Here is a 23,842-nt window from a genome sequence, read left to right on the forward strand (position 1 = left end):
CAAGTGGTTGCTACCTGAAGTTAAAATGTTTCTCTTCTTCCAACCACCCTCCCCCATCCCGTCCTGCAAACACACACTGCCACAACAGGTTGTTTTGAACAAAGTTAGCAGGAACAAAAGTTACTATGTTAGGCCCCGTTCCCACTGAGCAAAGCTAGCGGAATTCCGCGACGGAATTGTCCGCCGCGGAATGCCGTTAGCCTCCCGCTCATAATGGGACTCTATGGGAGGCGCGCGCTGCTGCTCTATACGCGCTGAAGAATGAACATGTTCATTCTTCAGCGCGGACAGGGCAGGAGCGCGCGCCTCCCATAGAGTCCCATTATGAGCGGGAGGCTAACGGCATTCCGCGGCGGACAATTCCGTCGCGGAATTCCGCTAGCTTTGCTCAGTGGGAACGGGGCCTTTGTGGTTATCTTTAAATTCACTTGGCTACACAATAAGCGTCCTTTATTTTCAATACAAGCATGAACCAATCTGGCCTTACTCTTGTTACTTCTGCATAAACGTAAATAAATGGCTACAACATATGCAGTGGCTAATTCAGTACGGAGTGAAGAAACATTCATCAGTTATACAGTTTTATAATAACTTCTGGTGATAAAGTGCAAGCGGCTGTGTTCATTCCAACAGCTTTATTAATTGTATATATATATGCGTATATGAGTGAGACATGGGTGAAACACCGCGGAATCAATATTCCTCAGAGCTGTAGTCATGTGACGTCTATTATAGAAGACATAAATAATCAGAATCCTTACTGCATGTGAAAATTGCTTCTCCAGCACAACTCATGAAAGGTGTCACCCACAGGGACCTGCTCTTCCTTGTAGTTTGTTTAAACAACAACATGAAGCATCCTCGAGAGGACTCTGCCGATCTGCAACAGTGTCATCGGAGAGTGGAAGATACCTCATTAAAACGCATCAATGGAAAAACCCATGTAAATAGCAAATCACTGATTTCTGTGTCATGGGTTTACACGAACGTTGTGCACATCCTAATTTCCTAGTTACATACAAGATTTATAGGGGAAGTAGAAGCGATTTATAGGAGGCTGCTTACTTTACCTTAGCATTGCTAATCAATAAAAATTCATTACGAGCCTGGGTATTTGAAAACAAGCGACCTCTATACGTTCGCAATAAAGTTGTATTCTATAAGGGGGTTTATGGGGAAAAAAAAATCACTGATGGACTATTTTCTGAATATGCCACCAATAGTTGTCTGGCGAGATGCTGAAACCCAGCATTCCCGCTGACCAATCGCACGGCACAACTGCGACAACTGGTTGTACATAATGTATAGAGCTGGAAGTCCCAGCTCTGTACATTAAATAGTGGCTGTACCTTGTACCATAGCATGGTTTTTCAGTGCCATTTAACTTGTCTATATCTAATCATCCAACACTGGACATTGAGAGATACTAGTACACATGGAAAGATACAGCTGTTGAGTAATTACCTCATAGTTATCTAGGGTATCTATTATTTATATCTTTTCTATACTATTTATAGGGGTTTTCCCAAAATTAAACCTTTTCACCCAACCATATGGAAGAGCTGATCAGACATCACTGATAACAAATCGGAGCTTCCTTGTCCACCGAGTAAATAAGGGAACCAGGTGGGTCCCAGTAAACAGATCTCCACTGATGAAATACTGATCACCTACCTTAGGATTACCACTTTAAGGGTGGGTTCACACGTACCGGAATCACAGAGGATTTCAAGCTGTGAGTTCTGCAGCAAAATCTGGTACTGTCAGTTTGTATGGGTTCACATACTCGCAGCAGAATTTTCATTCTGCTGTATGTAAACCCTGTCCCCCTTAACCTGGCCCTGCCCGTCTAATACATTATTAGTCCGCGCACTGTCCTGCGTCTGTGGCTCCCGGCCCCCTGGTGTTCTGCTCATCCACTGATTGGCTGAGCAGGACGCCAGGGAGCCAGAAGCCACAGAAGCAGGACGAAGAGATGGGATGAGGGGGGGCAGGGATTACATACTTGCAGCAGAATAAAAATTCCACTGCAAGTATTTAAACCCATATAAACTGAAAGTACTGGGAATCACAGCGGATTTCACTGTGGATTTCACAGCGCGAAATCGGCTGAGATTCTGGTATGTGTGAACCCACCCTTATGTTGCCTTTACAGCTTGAAAAATGACTGGTAGCTCCTTTAGAGTTTTATCTATTAGGAAAAAGGGTAAATTGGAGTGTCTTATTAAGAGGGGAGGTTATATATTTTAAACTTTTTTTAAAAACAGTGTTGAAGCCACCCAGGGGACTTTTAAAAGCAATCACTTGATTGCTTAAACACATTAAAGTAATGTTATTGCACTGCACTTATCTGTTAAATAGGTGATCTACTATAATGGCCTGCCCAAGGTTGGCTGTACAAGCATATTTTTCCTGGTAGGCACAGAGGCCTTTAGAAGTCCTCCAACAGTTATGGTAACAGCATCCTGCTGGAGAGCTGACAGGATGTGCACTTGTCAGGCAACCTTCTAAATGCCACAATGGCGATTGGGTGTCAGTCAGTCACAATCGCTATGGTCTCAGTCATTCAGCTGCAGACAGCAGCTGGCATTCTCTATGTATGTAGAAGCCATACTTCCCTTCCTGATCTGTTGCGTTAGTTTATGGGGGACAGTCAAGAAGGGGTTAATTATGTTTACAGCTCTAACTCACCTTCCTGGTTAATAAATGTTTGGTGAATAGGCAAATAAATATCTTTTTTCTTACCTTCTACTGATTTCCTACCTTCTACTAAATTACAGCTCAGAGCGGCATTCACAATTCTGCTACTGAAAGTCCACCATAGTCTACTGACAGACATATCACCAAACATACCTGCTAACTTTAGCTCAATAATTCTGCACTATAGTCGTTTTTCCTATACCAGATGACTGCACTTAAGCAGGTACTGCCGGGAGATTTGAGCTTAGCAGTCTGTATAATTCCTAATGAAACAGGGGATGGACTGTGCTATAATAACAGACTGTAACTCAAGGAGATGTCATAATATCACCCTGTGTATTCCGAAGAAAAAGTATTTCCACCGTGCCTAGCGCATATGAAAAATGAAACAGACAAACAGAAATGTAAAACTTCAAAATGAGGAAATTTATCATCTGGTCACTGATCATTACCCAAGTCATTTGTCCAATTTTACAATGATGCAATGTCAATAGTTTTTTATCTATGGTTTTAAGAAATACAGCATTCTGATTCTCAAATAATTGCAGTAAAAAAATCAATGTAAAACTGTTCCTTTTCTATTGGATTTTAAGCAGTGCAGAGGTCTCGCTGTGCACGGAGTAAATAGAGGAGTCGTAACGATTTCCTGTGATTATTTACACTGCACATTATTGGCACGCAAATATTTTATAACAGACATCGGACTTCTTGCGGTGCTGCTGCTGGCTTTGGTCTGAAGTAGAAGAAAACCCATCTATAAAACTAAAGCAGCTCTCTCTCAATATGATCTCACGTCTGCTAAAAGCAACTATGGTGTAAGCTTTTTCTTCTTCCTCCCTACAAAGCATAAAACCTCTGGAGGAGATTGTAAAATTTCTGCTAAAATCTCTTTGGCAGTCCTTAACAGAGTCATGAATACTTTCTGTGAACCAAGTCACAAAAAAAAATGCTTTACAAGTTTTCATTTCTCAGAAATGTCTCCTTTTATTGTGCTTTATAAGAAATACGACTGCAAAGAAATTCCCAACACACTTTTAAATTATTTTAACTTCTTTTTTTCTGACGGACTCGTATTTCACTACATTATACTTCAGTAACGTGTCTATGTACCCCTATAAAAAGTAGTTTTAAGCTAATTATGGACCTCCTACAAATCACTTCTTGTAGGTAACAAGACCGATCCGGTGGTGACATAAAGGACACCACTTGTGCCGCTCATATAAGCTACTTTTAGATAACCAAGAGTATATAGATGAAAAGGGATGACAAAAAGAACTGGATCCAAACCAAGGCATTAATAGGATTGTTCAACATAAGCCTGTCTCCCAACCCACAGGGTCAAGAGAGACTGTACAAAGCTGAAGAATAGTTGCTAAAAAACTATATATTTTATGTTAAAGTGAACCTGGAGCTACTTCCACAATAGATGGGAAAAATAAATTTTGCAAAGTATTTTACTATAGTAAAGTGGCTTCTCACCCACATTCCAGTAGGATGTAATTCGTACCTCCTTGCCTGTGGGTGCTCCGTATGTTGTCCTCCTTAGTCACCATAAAGTTGTTACAGTGTATAGCTATGTTCACACAACTTCAAAAAAAGAGAAAAGGCGTCTGCTTTTCTATATAAAAAGATGTTCATTACTGCAGCGATTTAACAGACTTCAATGCAATGCATTAAAGCCAATGGAACGACGGACATCCAATGAACACAGTGTATAAAATTACGGATGTTATCGGCGCAGATCTGAAAATAATCATCATGTCGGACGCCTTTTGCAAACAGTGGACGTTATTTTTTTAGTTGTTCAGACAGTTTTTCTTTTTTCACTGTTTTTACTATTAAATTAAATGGACTTTTCAATTAAAGACACACCCAAGGGCAAATTAGTCCACCTAAATTAGAATAATGTACCATAGACCGACATTTAAAAAACAGACCAGAAAAACGTTGTGGGAACATAGCCTAAAACAGTAAGAGGTAGGTGGCTGGATTAGCTACTTGTTCTCCTGCACCCATGCTCTAGCGTGGAACAGCTCAAGGCACAAGTGACATCCCACCAAGAATTTTTAAAGCTTTAATACATAGCTCTTATGTTAAATTAAATAATTTGGTTCAATTAAGTCCAATAATTCACAAAATACTAACATAACAAGAGGCTTTTTAACAAAACTAAAAAAAAATCCACCTTGACATTAGTGGAGTCTGTTTTTTTTCAAGGATGACTTTCTTGAAGTAACGTGTTTCTTCCTTGAAGTCATGTGTGTCTGACAACAAAAAGCCTAGATAGCTTCATAAAAGGGGTTGACAGGCAGCTTTAAAACTTTAGCACAATGACTGTCCTAAAAAAAAAAAAAAAAACACCTATTTTCACTAGTTTATAACTATTGCTGCCGTCAACCACTGAATCCATTGACTGGGTATACGGTCACATTATCATGTAGCCGTATAAACAAAGACAGAGCACAGAACTGGAATAGTAGTGCCGGACACAGTGAGGATTAAACTGGCGAGTATAGGTTCTTTACTAATTTAACACAATCCCAAGCACTGGTGAAATTTTTAAAGTCGGACCACCCTTACAAATGGGTTACAATTCTTCCTCTACTCTATCGTGTCCTCAGATCTAACGACACAGTAATTCTACGAGACAAATCTATGACAGCTCAGGAAATGATAAGAATTGCTATTTTACAAAGTACTGTGGTTTTATTGGCTGTCCTTGTGCTTTCCACAAAGAAATTCTAAGCTTTATTTCTTTACAAAGCCTTGATGTATACCGGCCAACATGATTTCTGCATTTTATCAAACCCAGGAAACAAACACCCACATAAAAATGTAACAAAATAAATGTTTACCAAGCTTTCCGTATACGTATCAATCATGAGAATCTATTTCCCTGCATTAAAAGTCTCTAGCGGTCACAAGGGCCTATATGCATTGCTATTATGACTATACGCTAGACAAGTGAATAGTGTACAGCATTCTCTCCTCAAATCCATAGAATAATGCCCTATACATGCCATGGATGAATCAGAATGTCCTATGACCGCTAAGCTGAGCCCCTAGCAACCAATCAGAAGCTCTGAAAGCAAACATAGCTGTGAAGACAAGCAGTTAAGCCCTTTTTATTTGGCCAAATTTCTGAAGACGTGACCTGGGATGGGAATGAAAGAGAAATGCCAGTGGCCTGTGTTTTGTGTACATTTTGGCAACTGTTCTCCACACAGCGTTTTCAAGCCAAGCTGCATCTTAGCTCCCTCCATGAATTCCACTGCTACAAGAATCCTTCCTTTTGCTGCCAATCCTACATTGTCCTAGCAAATTCCCATCTTCAAACACTTGCAGAAGGAAGAAGAGGGGAAAAAAAAATAATCAAGCAAAGAAAATATGGCACAAAACGTTTTTAAAGGACCACCTGTTGTCTATTATTTTTGCATAGCACTTACTCATAAATCATAACACAAGGTAATTAATCAAGCTGTCAAGTAGCGGGTCAGAGGTTATGTCACTGTGTCAGAAGGTTAGGCTCGGGCTGATGGAGGTCAGGGTCACACTGCATTCCTCATTATCAAGTTGGGATGAGAGACCGGCTCAAGCAAACAAAAGTGAAAGCAGATGGACAAGTGAGTGGATTGAAAAAAAAAAAAAAAAAAAAAAGAAGAGGGGGGGAAAATGAATACGAAAAATTTTGCAGACAAAAAGCAAAGTGAAGAACGTGTCAGCTGCCTTCAAAGAAAGGGGTGAATAGAAGGGGAATACATTGACATGGGCTCAAAAGACATCACATACGACAGGGAAAATATGGTTCTTGCTATGCAAATAACAAGAGACAGGAAAATTTGCTAGTCTGATTTGCAAGGGGGGTAAAGTAATACGAGAAATTGCTGTCATTTACTCAGTTTTCAGGCAGAATGAAGCACTTTTATAGAAAACAGCTAAATACGGCCTCCTTTAACTTAACACTATTTGATTATATTTGTGTGATGAATAGGCTTTCCAACAATCTAGAGTAATTTGCTTGACAGTAAAACCCTATAGTTTTAAAGAGGAAATGTATTTTTATTGATAAATGAATCCCAGAATAATCATGTGTATTTTAGATTTCACATATACCGACGTAGCGGGGAGAAGTTTGTAAGATAAAGGCAAAGAGGAGTTTGTTATTTGGCACAACCCACCATGTGTTAACTGGGGCTTTACATAAGACTATGGGGAAGCCTGGCATATTACACCAAGTTTAGCTTAAAGTTCAAAATCAAATCTGTTACGTCTGTATATACAGTATAATCTTATCAATACCATTACTGTGCTAAACACTTTCTGTGTATACAATGAGACAAACGGGCCTAGTCAGGTTATCAGATATTCTGAATTCCTGCCACGCCACATAAAAAGTCAGTATATCCTCAGCTCAAAATAAAATACTCTATCACTTCTGCCCTTAACCAGATCATTTCTCTCCACTCATTCTACTGGTTCTGGCCTTGCAAACTTTATTTTTTTTGTATTTTGTTTTACCTTTAAAATGAATGTAACAGTAGATTTGAAGAAAATGTAAAAATTCTCCATAATGCACAAAAATTGAAGCCCCATGATTTCAAATACTGAAAGAAAAAAACTACCTAATTAAAGCAATAGCTGTGTATATGTATTCAATTGTGATACGATGCCCATATGCCTCATATATGATTAGAACTGTGGCGAACTCATTCACTCATATTACACAGCTGGTCAGCATGTAATACCGCATTTTCCCTTTAGGTGCCACTGCATGGGAAACATATGAAAAAATTTCAGCCTACCTTAGGCCCCCTATTAGACAGAGCGATAATCTGCTGAATCAGGCTGATTCAGCAGATTATAGACCTGTGTAACCAAGACAGCGATCAGTCGAAGAGCCGATCATGGACTGATCGTTGTTGTTTAAACTTGCTTAAAGGGGTACTCTGGGCGGGGGTTATTCTTAAGGTATGGTAGAGGAATGGGTCTAAATAAAGGCTGCCGGTCACTTACATCCCCGGTTCCAGCGCCGAATCCCGGATCACGCCGCCCTGTTCTCCAGTCCAGCCGCCGCTTCCTGGTCTGAGCTGCGGCTTAAGACGTGACATCTCAAGGCAGCTCAGCCATTCAGCAGTCAGAGCAGAGTCCCGCCTCGGCCGCTGAATAGCTGAGCTGCCTTGAGATGTCACGTCTCAAGCCACAGCTCAGACCAGGAAGCGGCGTCCGGACGGGAGAACAGGGCGGCGCGATCTGGGACCCGGCGCTGGAACCTGGGGAGGTAAGTGACTAGCGGCCTCTATTTCCACCCCTTCCCCGGCCATATCCTAAAAATAACCCCAGCCTGGAGTACCTCTTAAAAATAATCAACCCCCAGCCCTGCATTGCTACGTGTAATGATACGCGGCTGGTTAAAATGTAAAAATAATAACATTTATACTTACCTATTCTCCCCCATTGTCCTGCAGCCTTTCCCCACTGACTCTTTTGGCCCCCTCTTGACAAACCATTCATCTAATCACTGGCCACAGTACTGTCTTGGCCAGAGAATGGTTGAGCAGCCTGTCATTGAAGAGATCAGGCCAGACGCATCAGCGGTGAACACGGGGGAAAGCTGCAGGACACAAAGTATAATCTTTATTATTTTCAATATAAAAAGCAAACGCTGCATGGACATCGCTAACTATATATATGTAAAGCCCTTGCTGTACCATAATCAAAGCGTTTGTAGGCTTGGTAAGCAAGTACCGATCTATCTGATCAGTGCTTGTTACCCTGCTGGGTCGGGCTGTCTAATACGGCCTAAGTACCATGAGCTGATCACTATGGTTTTCTACGATCACCCGGTCCCCGGGCCTGTTTTTTTTTTATATAAGATGGGGTTGTTTTCATACATTGATTAAACGCAAATCAGGTACCTTACAGTTAAACCAGGATTCTCTTCCTTCAGGTCAGGAAATGTAAAGAGGGCTGACCAGAGCTGGTGCTGAACAAATACATTTTCTTGCAAGGTCCCATGGTTGGATAAAATTTACAATGACTAAAGAGTAAAAGAATTCTGAAATGCTGTAATAATTTGTGTTTTATGCATGCAAGCATAAGAGGCAGAAAACACTGTTAATTTCCCTTAGGATGAAAAACATTATAAATATTAGATCAATATATTGGTCGGAATTAGATGCAGAACACTGAGCAAAATTAGCTGTCACCCCTTCTTCAAAATCTTTGTTAATCTCATTTTGAATGTTTGCAGCTTTATCAACACATGCATCAATGTCAGCTCCTTGGTTACTGAACCGCTGTACTTGGAAGGAGATATAATTAAAATGTTTTGGCACAGAAAAGGTGAAATTGTATCTTCCTCCATTCCCCAAGGAATCTGTAAAACATGTTAGATATAATGACAAACACACAACCTTATCTAGAGCTTTGACACTTCAGGTCAACCAAGTGCTATTTATTTGAAAACATTCACTTTGCACTTGCCCAATGCTGTCAACTGCAGTGTTAACAACTTTTAATGGGTATTTTAGCATCCAGCTTTAAAAAAAATATGTGGTTTTCAGCCAGGGTAATGAATTCTCTCCTTGGAAAGCTTTCCTGATATTAAACATTAAGTTATACTTTATCAATAGATCTGGTCCCAACTGTATTAAAGGGAAATACTCAGCATTGCGCTTTAAACATTCTATAAGAGGTCATGGGTTCTATAGTTCAGACACCTATGGCAATTACAGATCTAGTGACCCTACTTACATCACAAGTTAGGAAGCCCTCGAGGACCAAAGCTAGGATAAGTAACCAACCAAAAATTAACTCTTTTTTTATTGGCAACATTTTGGGGTTGACAGAACTTTTTGATCGATTTTTATTTTCAGATGTAAATAAGAAATTTGGCATTTTTTTTGTGCGCAGGTGGTTCACTGCATGGGAGCAACAACATTATATTTTAATATATTTTTAATCTAACATTGCTGAACACAGGGATGCCATATATTTTTTTCCCCGGAATTTGACTTATTTTGCAAAAAGGATAAAGGAGATAACTGGAATTTTGGAGTAGGGACTTTTTTCTTCGTTACACTTTAAGTCCTTTGTAAGCAATCATTAGATGGCTCATACAGCTCAATGTCCCAAAGGTGCTTGGTTCCTTGGGTTGTGTCACAAAGCAAATTTGGTAAAATCAGATTGTATATCACATGTATGTAAAGGAGTACAAATGTGCTGTTTTTAGTAAAGTACTTATATTCCTGCGTATAAGACTACTTTTTAACCCAGGACCGTACGAAGGTCAGAGCAAGCTGCAGGTGTCTGGGATATGAAAAAAAAGAGATACGGTAGAGTGGCGCTGTACTAGAAAAAAACACCTCTTTCAACCGTTTGGCCCCCTATGCTACAGGTATTACTGCCTCTCAGTTCTCGCTGCAGTCTGATGTTTTTTAATTAATTTTTATTTGGTGTGCATTGGATGAGGGATAGTCTTATATGGCGAGTGTATCCCAAACTCTATTTTAACTGGAAAAGTTGGGGGTTGTCTTATACACCGGAAAATACAGTAACTTACATAACATTTTTAGGGCCCATAAATCTATTTTTTTCCTAGTTTCCTGTCTGAATAGTGATCCTGCTGTCGCTATTCAAACGTGCAGGCACTTACCCATAGTCCTCTTTGCTTGCCTATGAAGTGAAAATCAACTGCCAGTACTAATGGGACAAGTGATTAAAGGGGTAGTGCGGCGCTAAAAAATTATTCACAGAATAACACACATTACAAAGTTATACAACTTTGTAATGTATGTTATGTCTGTGAATCGCCCCCTTCCCGTGTCCCACCACCCCCGCCAGTGTACCCGGAAGTGTTGGTGCATTATACATTACCTGATCCGTGTCGCACATGTCCTCCATCTTGTGCCAAACGTCATCTTCGGCCGGCCAAATCGCTGCCGCCGTCCCCCCTCTGCCGCGTCATAACTGTGCTCAGCCACGATTGGCTGAGCACAGTTATGCTCAGGCAATCGCGGCTGAGCAGCTGATGATGCGATCTCAGGACAGTTATGACGTGTCGGAGGGGGAACGGCGGCAGCGATTCGGCCAGCACAAGATAACGTTTGGCACAAGATGGAGGACATGTGCGACACGCATGAACATGAACATGAGGGACCCACGTTAGTGGATGCCCAGTGGGCTTTAACCCTTTAAGGACGGGGCCCATTTTCGTTTTTACGTTTTTGGTTTTTTCTCCTTGTGTTTAAAAGGCCATAGCACTTGCATTTTTTCACCTAGAAACCCACATGAGCCCATATTTTTTGCGTCACTAATTGTATTTTGCAATGACAGGCTGAATTTTTGCATTTGGTACACTACGAAACCAGAAAAAATTCAATGTGTGGTGAAATTGAAAAAAAAAAAAACTCATTTTTTTTATTTGGGGGAACTGTGTTTTTACGCCATTCGCCCTGGGGTAAAACTGACTTGTTATGCATGTTCCTCAAGTCGTTACGATTAAAACATGTATAACGATAAATAACATGTATAACTTATATTGTATCTGATGGCCTATCAAAAATTTAAAACCATTGTTAACAAATATACGTTCCTTAAAATCGCTCCATTCCCAGGCTTATAACGCTTTTATTCTTGGGTCTATGGGGCTGTGTCAGGTGTCATTTTTTGCGCCATGATGTGTTCTTTCTATCGGTACCTTGATTGCGCATATACGACTTTTTGATCGCTTTTTATTACATTTTTTCTGGATTTGATGCGACCAAAAATGCGCAATTTTGCACTTTGGAATTTTTTTGCGCTGACGCCGTTTACCGTGCGAGATCAGGAATGTGATTAATTAATAGTTCGGGCAATTACGCACGCGGCGTAATTGATTATCAATGAAAGGGGCAGGCCGGATGACGCAGCAGTGCTCCTGAGGGTTCTCCAGAGCGGACTTTACCCAGGCTAACAGTGCAGTACCAGCACAGAGGAGGAAGGTAAGACACATACCTTCCTCCTGAGTGCCGCCAGCGCTGTAGGCGGGCTACCAGCAGGTCAGATTCGTGTCACCTGCTGACAGTTCCGCTTTTAACAAAGCGGGCACATGGGGGATTAGTGAGTCTATATCTTTCAAAATTTAGCATTGTAGGAAGTGCTTGTCCTTTCGAAATATGGGTCCGTTGAAGCGCAGTAGCGCGAAACAAGCTTGTAACCTGTATCTGTCTGGCGTCCGCCCTGGACATGTCCATGCATTATTGAAATGAAGGAACCTGCACTACAATTTACCCTGGTGATTGCCACTACTTTATTTTTTAACAGTATCATTACCATATGAATTTGGTGAGCACCCCAGTACACATCATTCTAATGGGACATTAGCGTTTACTCGCTCTCATACCTGTAAAGCAGATTGCTTCTTTCTGTTGAACATTGTAACAAGTGCTTTTCCATTTGAAATAGGTTTCATTTAGCATATTGCATCAGAATAGACCTAGTTTTCTTCCTGACCAAAGCCCTATGAGGTAACCTAGCTCAGGTAGTGCCGGGTAGAGCGAGGTAAAAGAAATGTATATGAATGCTAGTAGAGAGCAGGGGGTACTTACTAGGGTAAGGGTTAAACATATAAAAGTAATTGAAACTTTTCTGATTTTTTAAATTACTTGACAAATTAAAGGAATATCCTTTGGGTGGGTTCACACTACGGAATAAAGGCAAATAATCTGCCACAAATTCTATCACTCGCCCCCACTGGCATCCGTCCGTCCCATGGGGGCAAGCAACAGAATCCATGGGAACTTCTCTGCGCAATTTCCTCAGTGTGAACCCACCTTTAAAGAGGAGTGTACAAGATTAAAAAAGTATGTCTATCTTCCAAAAACAGAGCCTGTCCTTCTATTTGCAATCCTAGACAACTAGTTTGAAAAAATAGCTTGAAAATAGTTTAAATGCATTAAAGAGGCATTATCACATTTTTTTTACCATTTTAATATTTAAATCACGTTTATACATACAATTAAACACTAGTCCAAGCCGATATTTGGTCTTTTCTCATTTAAAAAAAAAGAGACCAAATACAGTCTCAGTGCTTTGCGTGCTCATGCAGGAAAGACACCAGTCTATCGTGCAGGTTGTATATAAACTAATAGTAATTATACTATTGACTTTTGCTCATTATATTATAAACTATGCATGTTTATCAGGAGACAATGATCTTTGTTATACAGCAATTCAGTCAGTAAAATTGTTTTGTCATTGTGTGGATACAGAGGTTTGGGTGCTGTGTGACAGGAGAGCTGACCATACAATGTGAGCACCAGCAGGATTCTCTGCTACTGAATGTGAATGCGCAGTGAAGACATGCCCCGCAACACTTGCACTCAGAAATGGCTGTCAATCAATACCAAGCTATGTCTTTGATTGGGGAAAGGACTTAGATTTCCTGTTTTTGGTCTCTTTTTAGAAAAGACCAAATGTTGGCACACAGGGAGCATAGACAGGATTTTGACAGGATGAGACACAGCTAGTGGGCATATTTATGATGTTGATTTAAAGGGTATCTATCAACACAGAAATGCGGCAGGTACACTGAACACTTATGATGCGATATCTACATCTACGACAGTTTTTTTGTTCTATATTTGCTTTATATATTACTAAATATTCATTATCCAAACCCCTAAATATTGTTAACATTTTAAACATAAGTAAAAATTGATTCTCAAAAGTTCAGGCAGAGGTCCAGACCCTTTCAAATTTTCTATCTTCCAAGCATTCACACAACAACACTGTACAACCCATCTAGTCAACTGATTAACATTCATAAAATATTAATAGGATAAATGGAAGAATATAAATTTGAGAATAAAGCACATCTGTATAATGTCTTTGTGCAATTCAGAACATCTCTTAAAATATGTACTAGCAGGAGGGATGAATAAAAGAAGAAACCTCTTGTGATACATAAATAGTGTAGGTACATAGAGAAAAAGACCCTTTTAACATATGTAAAGAAGTCCATAGAAATCTACATTTTGGCTTAAATGCCATTTGGCAGCTTAAAAGAAATCAATAAAACATTTGTAAAAGTGTTTGAAACATATAAAACTGGAATTTCAAAGTCCTTATAATGTGAACTATTTATCTATTCACAAAAGACAGTTATATCACTTTTATAAATTTACATGCACATGTCAAATCCCTAAAGGGATTGCCTGGTTCCAAAATGAAAACACTTTTAAATGGCAACTTATGGCATTATAAGTTGATAGAGAGGTTGATACTCATTCAGGAACTCCATTAGTTATCTAGAGAGCACTAGAGTGAGTGTCTGTCTCTTTTGTACCCATTCTCAGTAGACTCTAAGTCCTGAAAATTACATATACAGCTTCTTAAGTATGCAATGCTTGATGTTAAAGGTGTACTCCAGCGGGGGGGGGGGGGGGGGCACTTTTTTGCTGAGACCAGGGACGAGGTGGCTGAGGGAAAAGACATTCACTCACCTCCCCGGTTCCAGCACCGGGTCCCGCATCATGGTGCTCCGGTGCCTGGCAGTTTCCTGGTGTCTGACGCGGGCCCGAGACGTGACGTCTCAGGTCCGCTCAGCCAGTCAGTGATGGAGACAGGATCCATTTCAAGTCCGTTCAGATCCCGCCTCTGTCACTGACTGGCTGAGCGGACCGGAGACGTATGGTCTCGGGTCCGCGTCAGACACCAGGAAGCAGCCGGGAACCGGAGCGCCACGATGCGGGATCCCAGCAAAAAAGTGACGCCAACCCCCCCCCCACCTCGCGCTGAAGTACCCCTTTAACTGGTGTGGCACTGTGGGGAAACTGAGCAGTTGCTGTCTGGTTGCCCTGGAAGTTACAGATAATCACCAGGATTTCCAAAAGGGGAACTTTGGTGGTCAGCTTATTTAAGGGGTTATTTCTCATAAAAGTGAAATATTTAATGCAGACAACCTCCTTATAAAGGGTTAAATCATAAAAGCATATTTTGTTGGTCATCTAACGAATCACTTCTAAGTGAGGCAAATGTATTTGTAAAGGGAGGTTTAAAAAAAATGACAAAACCCACTTTATTTGCCTAAACATACATATATATTCAGTATTTTAGCCAAAACTAGGAGTGGGCCCCAAAAATTAGGTTTTTACAGTAACAGAATGTAAACCTGCCTGGGATAAACATATCTATCTCCTAATATAATAAGAAGGGAGATACTAAAAGGGCGGACTAGACGGACCCGGTGGTCTTTTTCTGCCGACAACTGTATGTTTCTGTGAAATCTTTCCAAATCTTTTGCAGCAGACTTTATTATAGCACTGAACACACAGAAAACGTTTTATGTCTAGACTTATCTACATTGAACAAAATAATAAAAAAAGGTCAATTGTCTCACCCACGTTTTAATTTAGAGGAGAAAATGCTATTCTAATTGTGATATCTAAAATTGTCACTAAAATGGTTTAAAAACACCCCAAATCTATACATCAGGGATGCTGAACAATTTAGAAGCCAGTCTAATCACTGCGGAAACTAATTGGACTTTCTCCTGGCAAGAAATAAGAATTTTCATAGACATCAATACAAAACAAATGTTAGGGCTAGCAGCACATTTCTGGGTTCACTGGTTCCCAAGTTTCTAAAATTAGTTAAGTCTTGTTATATATATATATGCGCAAGAGAATGGTGTATCCAAGATCCTTAGCGTCCTATTAGATGAAGCAAATTTTGCTGTTGCAGCAAAAAAAGGAACAATGTGGAATTACACTGAACGATTAGCAAACAATGATTTTAGGGTGAGATCTACATCAACGATCAATGACACATGAACGATTGTTCGATTGTTGTCTGCAATTACACAAATCGCTTAATGTTAATCATCCCGTGTAATAGGGCCCTTACAGAGCTACATAAGATGGTCTCTTTAAAAAGGCATTCAGACTACAAAACCACTCCAATACGACTGCTGAAATCTCCCTGCGACTAGTTATTACTGCCAGATGAAGCTGAAAATACACAAATTTGCTTTACAGTAATGTTGTAGGGGAAATGTATTACATTGCATAATTCAAATGAATGAGTGACCACGTAATATAAAATCATACTGACGTTTCCAGAAAGCCAACAGCAAAGAGTCCCAATTGGTCACCCCTGCCGCTTAACATCTGTATGATAAAGTAGCCTGTATTAAATACTACCTACTCAACAGACTTTCGTCCTTACATTATACAGACTAAAAGATGCTAAAAGGAGCCTCAACTAAGAACAGGGGTTTATATGTATGCATTACAATATTCAGGTAATAATTTTAAGACATTTGTAAAAAAAAAAAAAAAAAGTGTAAAAAAACCAAACAAAGTATCTATATCGTGATAAAACAATGCAGTAAATGATGAAATAGTCCAAAAATACAGCAACTTTTTGTAAGAACTGTATATACATTTTGCATTTGAATTCTTGCACCACTCTCTCTCCCATTCTAAGTGATCTTAAACCTCTCTTCTATAATCAGGATTTCATGCTGCTTATTTTATTAAGATTACCCTTACCAAAGCAACTAATGACCTCCTTGTGGTTAAATCCCAAGGTCACTATTTCTGCTTAATCCTTCTCAACCTCACAACTGCTTTTGATACTGATCCTCATTCTTCAAGCTCTTGACACTATTGACAGGGCTCTACTTAGGTTCTCCTCCTACCATTTCCACTCATCCTTTGCCATTTCTTAAGGCCAATCTTTAGCCCTCATCATTTGCAGTACTAAACTTCATTCTGGCTAGTACTCAGTCATGGGAAGTCATATTTAACCTACTCTATTACATAAAATTAAAACACAAAAGAAAACACACACACACACATTATATGTATATATTATACATATATACGGTATATACATACATACATACATACATACACATACATATACATACATATATATAGTAGTCCCTCAACATACAATATTAATTGGTTCCAGGACGACCATTGTACGTTGAGACCAAAGGAAACTAAGCAGCTAATATGGATACAGCAAGTCCTTAGATAGAACAGTCAAAAAGAGCTACAAGAGACTCTAAATTTCTTTCTATGTAGAGGACTGGAGCCTTTTCAGGGTCCTATACACATCTCGCAGGATCCCAGAAAAATAACAATGAAGCTGCCCTTATATTGTACCCAAGGGTGCAACTCATCCTGGCGCAGGTAAAGAGCAGTACAGGACATGTAGTATCACACTGTACTGTAGGGAGGAGATACCAGACACACAGCAGTACAGGACATGTAGTATCACACTGTACTGAAGAGAGGAGATACCAGACACACACAGCAGTACAGGTCATGTAGTATCACACTGTACTGAAGAGGGGAGATACCAGACACACACAGCAGTGAAGAACATGTAGTATCACACTACACTGTACAGAGAAGATACTAGACACACACAGCAGTACAGGACATGTAGTGTCACACTGTACTGTAGCGAGGAGATACCAGACACACACAGCAGTACAGGACATGTAGTATCACACTGTACTGTAGGGAGGAGATACTAGACACACACAGCAGTACAAGACATGTAGTATCACACTGTACTGTAGAGAGGAGATACCAGACACACACAGCAGTACATGACATGTAGTATCACACTGCACTGTAGAGAGGAGATACCAGACACACACAGCAGTACAGGACATGTAGTATCACACTGTACTGTAGAGAGGAGACACTAGACACACACAGCAGTACAGGACATGTAGTATCACACTGCACTGTAGAGAGGAGATACCAGACACACACAGCAGTACAGGACATGTAGTATCACACTGCACTGTAGAGAGGAGATACTAGACACACACAGCAGTACAGGACATGTAGTATCACACTATACTGTACAGAGGAGATACCAGACACACACAGCAGTGTAGGACATGTAGTATCACACTGCACTGTAGAGAGGAGATACCAGACAGCCAACCAATGCATGCACTTCACTAATACTGGGGTTTTACCAGTAAAATGGCCACTTTTATTAGTAAATTACTTAGTTGTTTTTTTTTTAACATGTTCCGCAGATCTTGACTGTAGCATTGTACGTTGAGTCTAGTCTCAAGTTACGATGGTCCAGAAAGTAACATTGTATGTTGAAAATTTAGTATCTTAAGGCCATTGTAAGTTGAGGGACCACTGTATGAATATATATAGTTATACTCTGTGGGGGAACAGTGAGGACAGTCCTCAGAAACATACATACAAAGTTGCCAAATTCAGTAATAATGAATATTAGAAAAATCACTAATCATGCGCAGTATGGCCCTTTTTTTTTTTTTTTTTACAAATCACTGGAGGTACACTTTTAATGAAGGTTGTAAAGTTCATTGTAAAATGACCATTTCTGTAAAAATTCTTAATTTATCTCCACTGGTAGTCATCCAATAACATGGATAAAAAATATATCCAGTTTATACCAGAAGGGGCCTCAATAATAGCACTAAACAAGCCATACACCTGTGTGCTAAACACATGACCAGGGGAAATTTTGACCTGTATACCCAAGTGGAAGCATCGCCTAGGCTAAAAGGGGTTGTCAAATCATTAACGCTTATTCCCTGTGGATAGTACAGTAGTCAGCGCACTGCGGAATCTCCCATAGACAGTGAATGCAGCAGCAGTGTGCATGTGATTGCCACTCCATTCCAACAGAAGACTCGGAACCCAGTTGTTGAGTTTGTGGGGGGGGGGGGGGGTCTCAACAGTCAAACCCCCTGCAATCATATCAATGCCAATGAAATGAGCTAGGACCACCATAGGTAGAGCTGATTTTTAACTGAGTGGTACTCAGTTCTCATACATAAACTGGGACCTGAGAAGAGAATTTTCCCATCTATGGCATATCCTTATGCCCAATCATCCTGACACAACTGGAAGTAAATTTTCCAGGATAGACTTGTCCTTCTAAAATGTTACCCTGCGTGAATTTACATGACTAAATAAAACAGATCTGGTTTGCACCTTGCTTGGATAGTGGCATTATGTATATATCTGGGTTCATCAATTTATTTTTCTAAAACCAAAACATCTGACACAGCAAGATATTCACATCAACTGAAGCAGAAAGAATGGTTATCAAAATCATGTGGTTTCCAACATTAAGGGGTATGATCACGTGCACCATATGCGCGGCGGATTTTATGCAGTGTTCAATTATAATAGAAGAATAAATCAATATAAATAAAAAATTGAATGCAGCATAAACTCTGCAAAATATATACGCTATGGGGGAGATTTCTCAAACATGGTGTAAAGTAGAATTGGCTCAGTTGCCCCTAGCAACCAATCAGATTCCACCTTTCATTTTCCAAAGAGTCTGTGAGGAATGAAAAGTGGAATCTGACTGGTTGCTAGGGGCAACTGAGCCAGTTTCACTTTACACCTGATCTTTAATCTGAACCACGGATCAAACTGCGCCCACACGGGGAAGCCGGTTCCACGGTCTGTTTTTGAAACCGTGGCCCGGCTCCCGTGTACGGCGTTGTTCTATCCACGGGTCCTGGGCGGGTGCTGAAGCACAGGAGGCGGGCCCGCCCACCCCCTACTGTGCTCCAGCCCCGGCCCGATACCTGTGGATAGAACAGCGCTGTACGTGGGAACCGGGTCGCTGTTCCAAAAATGGACCGCGGCACTGACTTCCCTGTGACGGCGCCGTTCGATCCATGGGTCAGATTAAAGAGGATGTACCTGATGGTACATCTTCTTTAAATCTTTTTTGTATAGTTCTGCATAATTCCTTACTACTTATTGACTTAAAATGCGAAGTGTAAAGCTGTTTGCCTATGGTTGCGGCCCTATTTACACGGAGCGATAATCAACCGAATCAGGCCGATTCTGCCGATTATCGCTCTGTGTAATAGAGACAATGATCATCTGATGACAATGGTTCTTTAGGTCCAGAGCTAAAATCATCAGGCGCAGATGATCCCATAGGGTTCTAGGGGCATTCGTACCAGAGTTCTGGACAAAAAACGGATATAGCCTATAATGTCCGAACCGATTTTCAGGCACAGACACCCTTCAGGAAAATCACGAAGGGTATGTGTGCCCAATAAAACTCTATGGGTCAGGAAATCTTCCTATATTTCTTATAATTTTCCTGATGTGGGAAAGAATGAGCTACTTTTCTAGGAAACAGCAGATAATTTTAAAGGACTGTAACTAGGAGCTGACAGTGAGGGAGCATAAAGCTGAATTTCCAAAAAGCTCATAAGCTACATTTGATGCCCCCCATTATATATACACCCAACATATTACCTATGTAATTTTTTTTTCTTTATGTGTTTGGGTCAAATTTTGATGAGGTTTAAAAAGAACATGCAGCCTTGTGCAAAACAAGTCTTTCTTAAAATGAGGGAGTCTGTTGAAAGTTTTCAATATAATAGTAGCCACATTGGATATTTAAAGGAGAAGTCCGGCAAAGGTATTGTATTGTCACCCAAAAGTAATACAAATTATGAATATATACTTATTACGGGAGATGCTTATAAAGTGCTTTTTTCCCTGCACTTCCTACTGCCTCAAGGCTTCACTTCCTGGATAAAATGGTGATGTCCCGACCCGACTCCCAGAGCTGTGCGGGCTGTGGCTGCTGGAGAGGATGATGGCAGGGGGACACTGAGGTACACAGGGCACTGGAGGGACACTGAGCATCCCTCTGCCATCACCCTCTCCAGCAACCACAGCCCACACAGCTCTGGAAGTCAGGTCGTGACATCACCATTTTATCCAGGAAGTGAAGCCTTGATGCAGTAGTAAGTGCAGGGAAAAAAAGCACTTTATAAGCATTTCCCGTAATAAGTGTATATTGGTGATTTGTATAACTTTTGGGGGGTAATACAATGCTTTAAGATTTTCGCCAGACTTCTCCTTTAGGGTACGTCGACACGTACCGGATCCGCAGCAGGTTTTATCTAAATAACTGAACACAGCATCAAATCTGCACCATCAAATCTGCTGCAGATCTGCTGCGGATCCTGTAAGTGAGAACGCACCCTTAAGAAAAGTAGACTATTTTCTAATGATAGACGACAGAAAAGTTTGGTGCCAGTATCAAAATTTGATAAAGTTTTACCACTGGAGCTGGACTTTTTTGCTATCATTTGAATATTTCTTTCAGCTTACTTGGTCTGTGCACTCTTAAGATCTGCGAAGATGCAATATATGAATTCATTTTTACTGTAGGGGAATAAGCTGTTACTCTTTGTTTTCCCTTTTCTTTTTGCATAGTTTGTTCATTTTTGTTAATAAATTGTCCCGTTTTTTTAAGTATTTCATTGAGCACAGAAATCCTTGCTCTAAAAGGATCAAGTGAGCATGCAGAAGTCTTTCAAAGGTTAGATTAAATTTAGCAATTTTTCCCAATCAGGATTATTAGACGGATATAGTGTCAAAGCCTACTTAATCCAGAAAGCAAACAGAATTATTAATTAAAACCTAGCCGTTGCTATCAGGACACTACACACATGCCAATACAAGTCATAAAATTTCACTTGCTGTGAGAGCAATCTTTAAGGGATCACTGAATCAAACATTTTTCTGTATACATTATTAAAGCACTTATTAAATGACATTCACATATAGATGTCATCGCATTAATTATTTACAGAAATATCAGCTAAAAGTTTAAAAATAGCTTTACAAAATAAGTTCAGAAGGTGTAGACTATACCCTAAGCTATATAAAGACACGTTATATGGGGACCCTATTAGAGCAGTATATCCCTGCTTTTTTGATCTTCCTTAAATATTAACTAAGACACACAAGCCTATGCTGCACACTGTTCTTGTCTGTCATGGTGGTGAGTGCAGTACAGCACATTGTACTAGCTAAAGTACGGACAATAAGTAGTGAGACAGAGCTTAGTCATAGAGGACAGATGGCAGAATTAGTGTTAGCTTTATTCTGTGGGTTGATATGATTACAGTAATAATGTACTTTTTTTTACTACTTTTACACAATAAAACACTCAAAGAAAAGGGGAAAAAAACATGTTGCGTGTTCTGAGAACCATATTTTTTTCTGTGATTTTTATGATCATTCTGCCTTTAAAAGGGGATACTCCATAAAAAAAAAATATTTTAAAATCAACTAGTTTTAGAAAATTAGACAGATTTGTAAATTACACCTATTAAAAATCTCAAGCCTTACGGTACTTATCTGCTTCTCTATGTTCTGCATAAAGTGAACTTCTCTTCCTAGTCTGACACAGTGCTCTCTGCTGCCACCTCTGTCCCTGTCAGGAACTATCCAGATCAGTAGGAAATCGCCGTAGGAAATCGCCATAGAAAATCTTTCCTGCTCTGGACAGTTCCTGTCACAATTAGAGGTGGCAGCAGAGAGCGCTGTTGAAGGGTAAAAAGAAAAAAAAAACACTTACTGTAAGGCATACAGCAGCTGATAGGTACTTAAAGGTTTTGAGACTTTTAAAAGAGAATTAATTTACAAATCTTTATAACTTCTGACACCTGATTATTTGATGTTTTTTTTTTCTCCATAGTACCCTTTCAAGTTTCAAAATTAATCTGAACTTTTTATTGAACTTTAATATTCACATAAATAGCACTAGCATTTATTAGATTTGTTTCTTCATGTGTTTTTTTTTTAAGTTTTGTAAAACCATTCTCCTATTGTCTCCCTTCTGCTGGAGAAGAGATGTTTCTTAAGCATTATATATTTAATGAGTAATTACCAGCTGGTGCCGCACCTAACTCCAATAGCACAAAGTCTATTATTTAGACCCTGAGAAATTAAAATTATATAGACACAATGTACATCTGCTACTTGCTGGTCCTTCTGTACATTTTAATTTTGCCCTTTTATAATTTCCAGGCAGCACTGCAGCTGTGGGCAAAATTACTTTTAAATATCAGGTTTAACTGTAAAAAAAACCCCAAAAAAACCATCCAAACCACCTTCTATCACATAACAGAATAAGTAAAAGATCGTGTCCTATGAACTTTAAATGCCATGTTCTATTGTGATCCAACACATCTTTGTAAACACAAAACAATTTTGCAAATTGTCAATTAAAATATTCCACTGACTCATCTAGGCATACACATGTTCATGAACATTATTTTTGGCCATTGACAACATTGTATTTTTGTGATCTTTAGTACATCGTGGAAACTGTAAGCTCTTAGGCTGGGTTCACACTATGTATATTTGAGGCTGTATTTGGTCCTCATAGCAACCAAAACCAGGAGTGGATTGAAAACACAGAAAGGATCTGTTACATAATGTTGTAATTGAGTGGATGGCCGCCATATAACGGTAAATAACTGCCTGCCATTATTTCAATACATTCAATATTTCAAAACAGCCATTGTTTTAAAATAACAGCATATATTTGCCATTAAATGATGGCCATCCACTCAATTACAACATTATGTGAACATAGCCTTTCTGTGTTTTCAATCCACTCCTTGTTTTGGTTGCTATACAGCCTCAAATATACATAGTGTGAATCCAGCCTTAACCTCTTAAGGACATATGACGTACCCCTACGTCATATGTCCTCACTTGCACTTCAAAGCGGGGCCGCGCGGCGGCCCCGCTTTGAAGTGCCGCGATCCCGGGTGCCGCGAGTAGCCCGGGACCGCTGCTATTAGCGGGCACGGTCTGATCGCCGTGCCCGCTAATTAGCTAATCGGAGGCAGCTGTCAAAGTTGACAGCTGCCTCCGATTACCGGAGGCAACGTTTCCCTGGGGTCTAGTGGGGGAGATCGCTCGATCTCCGTTACTGATGCCGGCCAGGGACGCGTCCAAGATGGCGCCGTCCTCGGCTCGGCACTCGTTCGTTTTCGGCTGCAGCAGCCGAAAGCAAACGAGTGCCGATCTCATGGATCTCTGCAGCATATCTATGCTGCAGAGATCTCAATGAGAGATCACAGTGTATATACTAGAAGTCCCCCAGGGGGGCTTCTAGTATATGTGTAAAAAAAAAAAAAAAAAAAAAAAAAAAGTGTTGTTTATAGTAAAAAGCCCCCTCCCCTAATAAAAGTCTGAATCACCCCCCTTTTCCCAGGTTTTAAATAAAAGTAAACAAATAAATAAACAAACATGTTTGCTATCGCCGCGTGCGTAATCGCCCAAACTATTAATTAATCACATTC

General features: G+C 40.1%; 1 protein-coding gene across 2 annotated transcripts in view; it reads right to left on the minus strand.

The window, feature by feature from the left end:
- ARB2A (ARB2 cotranscriptional regulator A) overlaps nucleotides 1–23,842 on the minus strand; it is a 356,477-nt gene that overhangs the window by 203,866 nt on the left and 128,769 nt on the right. The window lies entirely within an intron of this gene.

This window comes from Dendropsophus ebraccatus, chromosome 3 (assembly GCF_027789765.1).
Source record: "Dendropsophus ebraccatus isolate aDenEbr1 chromosome 3, aDenEbr1.pat, whole genome shotgun sequence".
Classification (NCBI taxonomy): domain Eukaryota; kingdom Metazoa; phylum Chordata; class Amphibia; order Anura; family Hylidae; genus Dendropsophus; species Dendropsophus ebraccatus.